Below are 11,807 nucleotides of genomic sequence, written 5' to 3'. Positions count from 1 at the left end.
CTAATTTCTGCTGTTTCTTGCTGTAGTCCCATAGGGCTTCTCTCTGCAATACCTCTCATCATTTTTCCTGGACTTGCGTTTGACGAGTTACGAATATGTAACGTATGTATGGCCAGACTTTGCGAACGCAGATTTGGGCAGGGCTCTCCCCACCTGGGTGTGCCCTTCCAGCCTGCGCAGTGCATTTTTTAGGTCAGGCACAGCGTGCACAGAACTGGCCCCATCGTTTTAGTCCTGAGGTCCATCTGCCACGGCCGAGCGAGCTTGGACAGCGACAGGGAAGTCCTCGGGACTGTCACAGCACCCGGTACTAACCGAGGCTGACCCTGCTGAGCATCCAAGATGTGACGGGATGGGATGGCAGGGAGGCATTGAACTGCCAGGGGACGGTCCCACTGAGACTGGAACTCAGGTCCTTGGGATTCAGAGTCCAGAGTGCTCTCCATTACACCACGGGACCGCCCCACAAGTTAGAAATATACTGTCTCCATGATTGTGTCACACTGGATTCTGCATTAAGCGACTGCTAGAATGGGGAAGGATTTATACTTGTGGCTTTCTAAAGCACAGCATCACATTCAGTCCCTTTGACATCTTCAGTAGGAAAATACAGTAGAGGGGGGTTTGGGTTTATTTTTTTCCATTTACAAGCACACTGAAGGCCTTCCAAGACTACAGATTATTCATGGTCTATTTTTGAGTGATAAAAATAAAATCCATTGCTAACAGTAGCGTTGAGTTTGTGGTTTGGTCACGAAGTACAGGCTTGCATGCTTGTGTGAAATCCTTTTGAGGCTATTGGGACCTTATGGATCTCCACCAACATAAATTAAAATTGTAGGAATTAAACCAGTGATAAATAATCATCAGCAGCCTCACTGATAATAACTTCCTTGTTTGATGCTGCATTGACGCTATTCCAGTTATAAAAGTATTTATTAGCAATTAATAAGTTCTAAGTACACAGATTAAATACAACAGTGTTTTATTCTGATTTTGAATTTTGGAAATGTTGCCACTCAAAAATAGTAAAACCAAACACTTCTAAAATTCCTTAAGAAGTTTCTTTAGGGTATTTTCTGGGGAAATAGGAGAAGAGAGGCTACTATCCAGTAATGGGATATATCAACAATGAGAGAATAGTGGAAATCTCCCTCACTGTAGAAAGAGAAACGCTACTGGGGACAGATGTTGAACAGGTTTTAACTCAAATTCCTATTCTCTATCAGGTATTCCAAAGTTGATAGAATCACAGAATATTCTGGTTTGGAAGGGACCCACAAGGATTGTCAAAGTCCAACTCCAGGCCCTGCACAGGACAGTGCCAAGAATCACACTGTGTGCCTGAGAGCATTGTCCAAACCCTTCGTGAGCTCTGCCAGTCTTGGTGCTGTGACCACTTCCCTGGGGAGCCTGTTCCAGTGCCCAACCACTCTCTGGGGGAAGAATCTTTTCCTAATATCCAACCTAAACCTTCCCTGACACAACTTCATGTCATTCCCTTGGGTCCTGTCACTGGTCACTACAGAGAAGAGATCAGTGCCTGCCCCTCCTCTTCCCCTCATGAGGAAGCTGGAACTGCAATGAAGTCTCCCCTCAGGGCTGAACAGGCCAATTAGCTCAGCAGCTCCTCGTGGCTTCCTCTCCAGACCCTTCTCCATCCTCATGGCTCTCCTTTGGGTGCTCTCTAATAGTTTGAGATCTTTCTTGTATTGTGGCACACAGAACTGTCCACAGGAACTGAAGTGAGGCCACAACAGCACAGAGCAGAGCAGGACAATCACCTCCCTTGACTGAAGAATGCTGTGACAGTTTCAAAAGCTTTACTGAAATCCTAGAAGATTACACCAGATGGCTTCTTTTGGTCAACTAGGCGTGTTACCTTGTACAAAGAAATTTTGTCAAGTAGTACCTTCCCCTATGGAACCTATGCTGGATGTGATTGATGACTGCGTTGTCCTGGCTTTTTTTTGTGTGAGAAGAGTACTTTTATGCCAAAAGGACTGCTAATGAGAAAACAAACAAAAAACAAAACCAAGAGCCACAAAATATAGGTATATAATGACCTTGTGTGCCCTTTGATCTGCTACCTACCTGACCTAAATGCACATATTACCATTACAGAGTTGCCAGTACTATCAGGCATATAGTATTACAGACATGGATAAAATTGTGTCTGATACTGTTGGTTTTCCACATTTAATGAAACCCCAGATTCAAGTGGATCATGTTGCTCTCTCTCCTTGACTAATTGCTTCTTGCTTTTTACCTAATAATTTATGTTATTCCACAGTAGTTGGCCATCTGATTCCTTTTATACTGCACTGAAAAAACATTGAAAATCAAACAGGTCACAGAGTAATAAACATATTCCTTAAATGTAGTATAGGTAACATGCTCTAAATCTCACCCTAAAATTACCTCAGGCTACTGTGTTTTGCTGGAGGTTTTTTTTATCTGAAACTTTATCCTAATCATCTCCTCTCAACTTGGGTCCTTGATAAATTAATCAAACCATAATCTTATATTAGATTGTGAAGTGCTGATGACAGTGTCATTTAAACATTTCCTCTGCATTGACTCTGTCTCTTGGTTTATTCTCTATCCACACTGCAGTGGAATCTTTCTGCAGGGTTGATGCAAAGGTTTTGTTGACCTTGTAAAGGCTTTGATGCAATTTAACCAACACTAATTTTAAAGCCAGAAGGACCTATTGGGTAATTAAGTTCTCTGGGTTTAGTACTAAGAAACTAGTAGAGAAACTTCTGATAAATGTTTCCTTGTTTGCACATACATAGAGTAGAAAAAATAGTACATTAACACAAACACTTCAAACAGCATCTGCTTTCCTTTTTTTGCACTCTTTAATATAGGTGTTGTTTATTTACAGAAGTAGAAAGATAGAAGAATTTGATTTGAATTTGATCAGAATTTGCAGTCTATGTGGAGCTCTCATCAAGCTAAAGAAAGGTCATTTTTCCTCCAAATGGCCTTCCTAAGAGAGAGGGCAGTTTAATATCAAACGTTTTTCCATAATACACAAACTGCTCTCTGTTGCAGCCCTGATTCAGGTGGGTCTGAAGGACCACCATACAAGTTTCGTTTTCACGCCTCAACCAATTGGAGTCAGACCACCGCACCTAGGGTGGGGTCACTTGAAGTCATATATTACCTGTGTTTATGAATAAACTTGGGATTTGCTTGAACACCATATTGGTGTGTGCAGTCTCACTAGAGCCTGATTGGCAACAATTGGTGGACCCTCAACGTGATTTGAGGACATGGAAGCCATCTGCAGACCTGCCTAGAACCTTAAGTGGTAGCCCCCGAGAGCTGCTGTGCCCCAATTTTTTTGGGTGCTTTATGGAGAAGCCTCCGAGAGCTTCTGTCTCCCGTAAACTTGGGAGTTTTTTGTAGTGGCCTAGAGAGCTGCTGGAAGAACGTGGACTGAAGGAACCACGACCTTCAAACCGGTGAGTTAAAGAAACATGGGAAATACCAACTCGACTAAAATGAACTTATTGCTTGATAAATTTGAAAATTTAGCTCGTGTTACAAAAACAAACATTGAAAGACAAGCATTACAGGAATTTTTGGACTGGTGCTTCATTCGAGGGCACTTAACCGATGCCAATTCCACATTTTCCATAGAATTGTGTGATAACATTGGGGCAGATTTGTGGCATTTAGCGCAAACTGCACCCGAAGAGTTTTTGCTGCCCATTTCGTCATATGCAGCTATAAGGAAAATGCTGTTAGAGGTAGAACAAGCCATAAAAAACCTCGAGCTACCTGAGAGAAGGGAAAAAAGCCTGCTTCTGCAGGGTGGATTTTCCTCTGAGCACCCTTCTGCACCACCGTGGGCACCGCCGCTCACAGAAACGCCGCCGCGGTACCCTTTGGCACCGCCCGTGCCGCCTTCGGGACCCCCGCCGCGGTACTCCTCTGCCACACCGCTGTCACCCGTGCCGCCCTATCCACAAGCGTGGAGCCTGGAGCTGAGCCGCGGAGCCAGCGCTGTGCCCTTCCGGTACCCACACGCGCTCCGGGAAACCCGACGGAATCACAGCAACCATGGAATCAAAGCTTTTCCATGCCGTTCGTCACTGCAAAAAGCCAAGAAGTCGTCTTTGCACCGCCTTATAACTACCAAGGAACAGCCTATGCACAGCAAATGAGACCACCGGCTGCCGCTGTAGAAGCGGCCGGACCTCAGCAGCAACCTTGGAACCCCACGAGACACGCTGCAGAAAACATTCAGCCATGCCAAACCGTGAGTGACTTTTATTTAAATCCTAACTCCGAGAAGGCGCAATGGGGGATGCCCTCAGCCAAGAGAGACATGTGGAGGGGGGGGACAAACCCCATGGAGTTTCTCTCCCCCGTCCATCCATCTTTGGCGCTGGCTCTGCCGCCGCTGCTGGCAATGCCCTGCGGGTACCTCGGGGCTGGGGTGCCACCGCGGCGCTCCCCGCCGCCCCGTGGGTATGCCGGAGTCGCTCCGTTGCAGCAGGAGACTGCTGCGGGAGACATTTCAGCAGGGCTCGAAACCGCGTGGCCAGGAAAACAAAGAGACCACGTGATCGCAAAGCCCATGAAATCAAACAAAGGAATTGCCCGCGCTTACCATGAGGTGCAAGGACCGCCCAACCCCCCTCCCTACTGCCTGCCAATCACGGCGCATGCGTCAGGTGCAAGTTCCCCACAGCCCGCAGGGGCCGGGGTCGGCTCCGAATTCGCCCGCCCCTGGGGCGGATCAGTTCCCACGCCACCCCCACCACCTCCTGCGTGGATCAACTGCGTCATGGAGAGGGGAGAGACTCCTCCCCAGTGGAGCGGAGCCCTCGGAGCTCCCCCTGGGTGTTCCACAGTGCAGGCCTCCCGGGAGTGAGTTCCCACAGCGCTGGGCGCGCGGGACCCAAGCTCTGCAGCACCAGCGGGGACCTTCTCCCCGATAGCCGTGCGCTGCCCGCAGCTGCCAACACAGGCACTGGAACCCCCTGCGCCGGCAACCTGGTACCTGCAGCCTCCATCACCGACAGCCACACCCACCGGCTGTATTCCAGAATGGAGAGCAACATCACAGCCGTTTAAAGGTACCCTGTTTGGAACAGGGTGGGGGGAGCTGAGAATCGCGATGCTGCTAACTTAATTTCAAAGCTTTCTGATACCCAGGTACCGGATTCTGCAGATGGAGTCACAGAGCCACCTCACGACCTCACATTTAATACCCAGCAAAGGTACAAAGAGTTAGTATCCTTAGCTGCGGAAGTAGGTACACCTTCACCTTCCCTGCAACCCCTGGTTTCTGCGCCTGTGATTAACACTACACAAGGCTTAAAATGGGAGCCACTTGATTGGAAAATTGCACAAAAAATACACAGTATAGTCTTTCAATACGGCTATGACAATGCCTTGGTAAAAAACCAAGTCACAGCCTTCATAAAATACAATAACCTAATCCCAGCAGACACTAAGGCTTTAATGGAGTTTATTCTACCTTCTACTGCTTATATGATATTTCTACAGAAATGGAAAGAGCAGTTAACGGAGGAACAGGCAAAAAATATACACTTAGAAACTGGACATCCCTTAAAATTAGCATCTTTAGACCAGCTAATGGGATCAGGACCTTATGAAGACCCACAAACACAAGCTGCATTACACATGCATATTTTGCAACAGTCAAAGAATGCTGCTTTGACCGCATTCTCTAATCTGCCTAAGAAGGGAAAACCTTCTCTACCTTATATGCAAATAATGCAGAAACCTGGACAAACATTTATGGAATTTGTAGACAAAGTAAAAGAAGCCCTGGACATGGCTCCAAATCTCACCTCTGAAATGAAACCAGCCTTATTGAAAGATCTGGTAATTAATAATGCCAATCCTCAATGCAAACAGCTCATAGCCTCTCTACCAGCTACAGCTACTTTGGTACAGTTAATTGAAGCCTGTGCCAGATTGCCCTGGGTAGAAGAGGAAGAAAAAGCAAGGCTACATGCCTCTGCTCTGGCCACAGCTCTTGGCAAACAATCCATCCAAAAAAGGGGGAAAAGACCCTGGAATTTAACAACAAAATCTTGTCCAGCACAACCAAAATATAGAAGAACTCAAAGCTTCACTGGAAGATGTAACCGTTGTCACAGGCTTGGTCACAAGACCCATGATTGTCATTCTAAATATAAAAAGGATGGTACTCCTCTAACAAACATGGGGTGGGGAGCTAGGCCTCCAAAAAACCAGAGGGGCTGCAAGCCATGGGGCGCAGCCAGTCAAATATCTCATGGAAACTGGAGCCAAACTGCCTTCCCCATATGGCAACCACAACCACAAGCAGTGGTAGCCTAGGACTAGTCATTAACTGTCCAATCAAACAAGAACAGTCCAGTTCAAGTTAGCATGTTGTTTAGCCTGTATTTTGAAATTCTGTTAATTTTCAGTTAAAGTGCAGTTTTTAGCTTATTGCACTACCAAGTTGCCCAGCAGGCTGTAGGGATAAGGACACCTGTCCCCTCAGCTGCTGAACATTTTCTGCAAAATGTAAGTGTTTATGTTTAGCCTTTGTGAATTTTCTCTGTGAATTCACACTTGTTTGCTGCTTTACCAGAAGTGTATAAGGTGACTAAAAATCAAAGCTTCATTCTCAAACCTCTGTGATGGCCACACAGAAGTTCTGAGAATGGACCTTGAACATAAGGAGATTTAGTTCAGCTGGACTGAACTTGCTTCTTTGCTAAGTGAAGTCAGACTGCACTCTTACACACTTTGCACAAAGTTTAATAAAATTTGTAGTTTTGTTTACAGTGGTTTGTGTGGTGACGAGTGCACAAAAAGACCACAATTTCACACGTGAAAGAAAAGTTTCTTGTTTTGCACTAGTTGTAAGTTTGCAAATTCCAAACATACATGTCTTAGTCACGTATTGGTTTGTGTTAGTTTACAAAGGTTACTGTACCTCCTTCCAAAGGTCTATTTTGAAAAGAGAGGGGGAGGTAGGGATGTATAACCTGCAAAATACCCTGTTAAGTCTTGAATCAGCAAAATTTAAGACTTTCAAAATGTTATTTCTCAATTTTCAAAATTTTCAGCCTTTCTGTTCAAGTTGCAATATGCATGAGTCTGGATAGTATCCTAATGGTAACAATTTCCCCATTGGATAAGTTAGCTAAGGAGTTATGTGTATTATGTTGTTTGCATTTTTGCTTTGTTCTTTGAAACAAAAGGGGGAGATGTTGCAGCCCCTGATTTTGGTGGGTCTGAATGACCACCTTACAAGTTTCATTTTCACCTTAAAAGGACATGTTTCCAGCCTCAACCAATTGGAGTCAGACCACTGCACCTAGAGCGGGGTCACTTGAAGTCACATATACCTGTGTTTTTGAATAACCTTGGGATTTGCTTGAACATCATATTGGTGTGTGCAGTCTCACTAGGACATGGTTTGCAACAGCTCTCCTTTCGCATTATTTTTGAACAACCTGTTTTTGATTTATTCTGCCTCATCCTGTGAGTCCAGGATGAATTTGGAGAGGCCAAGTATTCCAGAGGGTCAGCTTTGTCCAGTTATCTCACAAATAAAATTACTCGGCCTTAAGTCACTGTGGAAACTTTACATCATCAAGTAGGTTTTTTCAGAAATATAAACAGAGTAAAAGTCTTCGGCAGTGACACTGATACAAATCTCTGGTGAGATATGGACGTCGTGTCGTGGGATTCAAACATTCATTGGTAAGAAGAATTTATGACCTGAATGTTTAGTTTTACAGGCATACATCCTCTTCATGTGAGTTACTAGCAGGGTGTCTGCATTAGCAATTTGGCTTGGCACAGTGATGCAATTTTAAGCCAAATCAAAAGCTGCCTTATGTTAAGTTCTCAAAGTGGTTTTGAAGTGTACCCTCTGAATTCCTTTCAGAGAAAATTAAACTGGGCACTGTGGTTCAAATAAGCTTAGTGGGGGCATTGTTTTTGGCTTTGTTCTGTCTGAGCCCACCCAGTCATATGACCTGATAACTTGCACTGATGGGCTCTGAAAAAGCAAAGAAAGCCCCATGATATGCTGAGGAGCTCATATACTATACAAAGAGGTCAGTGCTCTGTGCAGTGTGCTCATTTACACAATGATTAGCATTCTAACCAACTTTTGAAATAACTTTACACTCACAAACATCAGGGCAAACAAATATACATTGATAATACATTTTAATCACTTAAACCAGATGCTGTCATTTTCTTGTCACAAATTCTATGCATGTTTAAATAAAACTTTCCCAGCTTCTCATATCTTAGCATAGTTTGTCACAAGTGGCATGCAGACAATTTTCACCTGAGTTGTTTTTCAGACAATTTAGTTTGACGCTACAGAGAAGAGCATCACTGCCTCTACTTCCATCTCCCCCAGCCTCCCCATCACTTCCACTGCTACAGTACTCCTTTCTGTGAATTTTTGCTGTAGTCCAGAGGGTGAATTCTGTTGGAAAACAGATCTGGATTAATACTAGCCTCTCAGTTCTGGGGGGTTTTGTTGTTGGGGGTGTGGTGTGTGTTTGCTGCATTGGGTTTAGTCTGGATCAGCTTTCCAAAGTTCTTTTTAAGTGTTGTGCTGTGAGGATTTTTTTTTAATATTTGCAGACTATGAATCAGTGAGTGGAAATATGAAAAGCAGTTTACAGTCTTGAACAGAAGAGTTATTTTATAATGGTTCAGTGTGAGAAGGGAACTGAAGGAGAAGTTGTTGCAGTACAAATTAAGGTAATTCCACATTCCTAATAGCGGGTATTAGCAGCAAGAGATCAAGACTAGAGTTTGCTCTTAGTTCAAGCCATGATTTTACTGAAAATGTAGGTCACACTGAATTTTCAACATAATTAAACAAAATGAGTAAAACTGATTAAGAGATATTCTGAGTGGATTTAATTAGCATGCTGATAAAATGGGTTGTTTTGGAATCTCCTAGAATTGCAAAGAATATGAGAGACTAGTCAGGTGGATAGCAGGAATGAAAATTTTCTCAGCCAAAAGAAAATATCTTTTCTCTTTTAGCAGGAAGGTAATAGAAATCCTTGAACACTGTGTGTTCATTATTAAAGTGAAATTCTTATGCATTCAGGAGAAAAGCAGGCTGAAAACATTCACGATAAACAGAGTGCAGGAGCTAAATTTGTGTTTAATAGCTAGGTGAGTACCAGATTTATTTCTGAGATCTCAGTAGGAGAGTGGTGCAAGTGTAGAGTGTTAATCTTGTCTTCTTCACATAGAGAAATAAGAACTGTAGAGATTATATCTCTGTTCAATATTTAAATGATAATATTCCATCTACATTTTTAATGCATGTGACTCTGTAGGAATAAACATCGTATAAAATATTAAAAGCTGTATTCTCCCTCCACAAAAGAACCAGGGAGGTTTTTTCCCTGGCTAAAATTGCCATGCTGTGTTTCTTCTCTCATTGTCTTAGCAGGGAAACTGAATAAGGAAATGCATCACTGAACTGGATTTTGTTTATGTTGTTGTTAATGCAAGCATTTGATTACAGAGTGAGGAAGAGATGATTGTAGAGCCAGAGGTCTGTAATATTGCAGGGGTTTTTAAATTTATATACAGCTTTTTGTTTTGAATATACATGCGAAATGCAGCATGGATAGATTACCAAGCCTGTTTGCATGATGTACACAGCAATCAGTGGGCTGCATCTATGCTGGTACATTCCATGCCCAGGAACTCCTGCAGAGACTGTGGCTGGCATGGCATGGCATGGCCCTCACCTAAATTAGTGAACCCACCTGGTCCTCAAGCCTGAGTGTTTGTATCCAGCCTGCCTAACAGGAATGGTAATGGGAATGTTCTGTCTCCCAAATCATGCCCAGAAAGTGGGAAGATGTGAATTGGCAGAAGTTTGAAGTATGACAAGGAACATGTAATGCCCTAATACTGTGAGTACTCACATGCCAAGGACGGTCCCGTGGTGTCATGGAGAGCACTCTGAATCCCAAGGACCTGAGTTCCAGTCTCAGTGGGACCGTCCCCTGGCAGTTCAATGCCTCCCTGCCATCCCATCCCGTCACATCTCGGATGCTCAGCAGGGTCAGCCCCGGTTAGTACTGGGTGCTGTGACAGTCCCGAGGACTTCACTGTCGCTGTCCAAGCTCGCTCGGCCGTGGCAGATGGACCTTGGGACTTAAAACGGTGGGGCCAGTTCTGTGCACGCTGTGCCTCACCTAAAAAATCCACTGTGCAGGCTGGAAGGGCACACCCACGTGGGGAGAGCCCTGCCCAAATCTGCGTTCATGAAGTTTGGCCATACATACGTACTCACATGCCAGTGACTGGGAATTGTCTTATATTATCTAACTTGATAGTGGAGGCATACCTTGTTACTTCTGCCACTTCAAAGTGACATTTCCTCCTTCCTATAGCTAACAATTGTGGCAAGCTCTTAGATATTATAATATCAAGCACTTACCTCTAATCCACCTTGGGGAGATGGTAATGCATTGTGTTGACACATAAACTGCTGATCTCCAGATATGATTTGAGGGAAAAAAGTCAATGAAATTGCCTCAATAAAAAAAATATGCTGTAAAAAAAGCTCTGCTAAAAAAAGTATTTCTTGAAAAGAATAAATGAGCTAAGAGTTAATGCAGTATAAATATGTACTAATTGAAATCTGTATTCTGAATCATCTTTATAAATACAGTGGGAAGAGAGATATTTCTGTTCCTAAATTTTGTGAGCTCTAAGATGAAGACAACAGCAAACAAGCAGACAGGGTGTTCTGGGTAAATCTTACCCAAGCTTCAAAAGTTATATTATGATTATAAGGAGTCTCATCTATGTCCAAATGGGAACCTCAGCTCAGTGCTGCTGTAACAGGGAAGAGCTTGTTTTTTAAAACTGTACATTTGTCATATGGAACAAATAACAGCACATGCATTTATCATCTTGTTTCAGAGTAAAGTAGATGTAATTTCATTCTGATGTAATAACCTTCCATTTTTCTGAGTCTATCAGTCCTTTCATACATAATGTTAACTGACAGAGGTGCAAAACCTGCTGCCTCTTAGCTATGACTATTTTACGTGATTTGACTTTTCTAAATGTTTTTGGTTTGTCTCAACTATGCAGAAAGTTTGAACTTTCATCACATACATGATTCTAGTAAAACAACTGATGAATGAAGTGACTAAGCCACTATCCTTCATATTTGAGAAGTCATGGCAATGCAGTGAAGTTCTCATTACCTGAAAAAGGGAAACATAATCCCCATTTTTTAAAAAGGGGTAAAAGTAAGACCCAGGGAATTACAAGTCAGTCAGTCTCACCTCAGTGCCTGGCAAGATCGTGGAGCAGATCCTTCTGGAATCTATGCTGAGGGATATGAAATATAAGGAGGTGATTAGTGACTGCCAACGTGGCTTCACTAAAGGCAAATCATGCCTGACAAATTTGGTGGCCTTCTAGGTCTGATTTTCAGCCTTGGTGGATAAGGGAAGAGCAACTGACGTGATTAACCTGGACTTGTGCAAGGCATTTCATTGTCCCACATGGCATCCTTGTCTCTAAACTGGAGACAACACATTTGTTTAATGTTGTGAGACAAGCCAAAGAACATGAAAAAGAGATGTGAAAAATAGTTCTAGTTCATGTGTACAGTCAGCAAAAAATTGATCAGACTTAAAATTATTAGTCTTTTAATTATTTTTTTTCTTCCTAGTAACAATACTTTTTATTTCTTTTGCATCTCTTGGGGTTTTGCTGGGTGCTAGTCTTTCCTTTAAGTATTTTTAAAAGTAGCAATCCTAGGT

The sequence above is a fragment of the Pithys albifrons genome, chromosome 1 (assembly GCF_047495875.1).
Source record: "Pithys albifrons albifrons isolate INPA30051 chromosome 1, PitAlb_v1, whole genome shotgun sequence".
NCBI classification, from domain to species: Eukaryota; Metazoa; Chordata; class Aves; order Passeriformes; family Thamnophilidae; genus Pithys; species Pithys albifrons.
The sequence above is the reverse complement of the archived record's forward strand: the minus strand, read 5'-3'. Positions refer to the sequence as shown.